Raw genomic sequence first — 1,313 nt, 5'->3', positions numbered from 1 at the left:
GTTGCCGAGATCTAATTTATATATTGTGGGCCGGAAAAGATAACTGTTACCGCCAGTCAGCCCATGGATTTTGGATATATGTAGCTGAGTAGTTTTTTTTTTTTTTTTTTTTTTTTTTNCTGAGTAGCTCTAATCTTGTGTGTAAGTAGAGAGATAATAAAATACAACCTGTGGAATAAAATTGAAAAAAATAAAAGTCAGAAAAGTTAACAAGAAAAAATTGGATGTTATTTGTCCATAATTATGTGTGTTTTTGTATGTAAAATTGTTGTTTTAATACTCGAAATAGATGATGCTTTCATTAGTAGAATCAAGACTAAAAGTTTTTTTTGTTGTTGTTATTGTTGTTAACAAATAAATTTTGATTGGTTTCACTTAAGGTCGTTTAATCGCTCTAATAATCAGTTAATCACCAACAAAGACATTTGGAGAAGACGTTTGGACTTATTACAAAAAGCATAAAAGAAAGTAATTAAAATTTAATTTTGGTTGTTGCAAAATTCCAACCATCTATATATAATAGCAAACCCACTTTTTGTGTCAACTTTTAATCCAACGGATGAGATTAGTTACAGTTTTAATCCAACGGTTTAAAATTATTAATCGTGTCTTTTCGTCGCACCCCCATCTTTCAAAAATCACACCTCTTAGTCTTTGCATCTCTTTGTTGTATCTCCTGGTTTCAAAAATCACATCCATTAATTTTTACACCTTTTAAATCACACCTCTTAGTCTTTGCATCTCTTTGTTGTATCTCCTGGTCTCAAAAATCACATCCATTAATTTTTACACGTTTTAAATCACACCTCCTTAGTCTTTGCATCTTTTTGTTGTACCTCATAGTTTCAAAAATACATCCATTAATTTTTACACCTTTTAATTTCACACCTCTATGTGTTACACCTCTTTGTTGTACCTCCATGTTTCACATCTATTAATTTTTATACATTTACATTTTTCACCTCTATGTCTTACACCTCTTTGTTTATTATATATAATCTTTTCTTGACTACATAAACAAGTTTCGAACAATTGTTTTCTGAGTACTAAAGAATTGTATTATTGAAGTGTTTTTTAACTTTCAAGCATCAATCTCTAATTCAAGGTAATTTAATATTTTTGCTGCGAATGACCTGTAGTGTTTCTCGGTTAGATTATTATTACTGTTAGTCGACACTATTAAGTTCATACATTAATCTTAGTTTTGTTAACTTTTAGTCTCTTCAAAAATTTTAGCCTTTCCGGTTTTCATGTTTTTGCATGGCTAATGTTATTAAGTACGTGTGCCATATTTTTTGCATGGCTAATGTTTT

The sequence above is a fragment of the Camelina sativa genome, chromosome 7 (genome assembly GCF_000633955.1).
Source record: "Camelina sativa cultivar DH55 chromosome 7, Cs, whole genome shotgun sequence".
Classification (NCBI taxonomy): domain Eukaryota; kingdom Viridiplantae; phylum Streptophyta; class Magnoliopsida; order Brassicales; family Brassicaceae; genus Camelina; species Camelina sativa.
Note: the sequence above shows the minus strand (reverse complement) of the source record.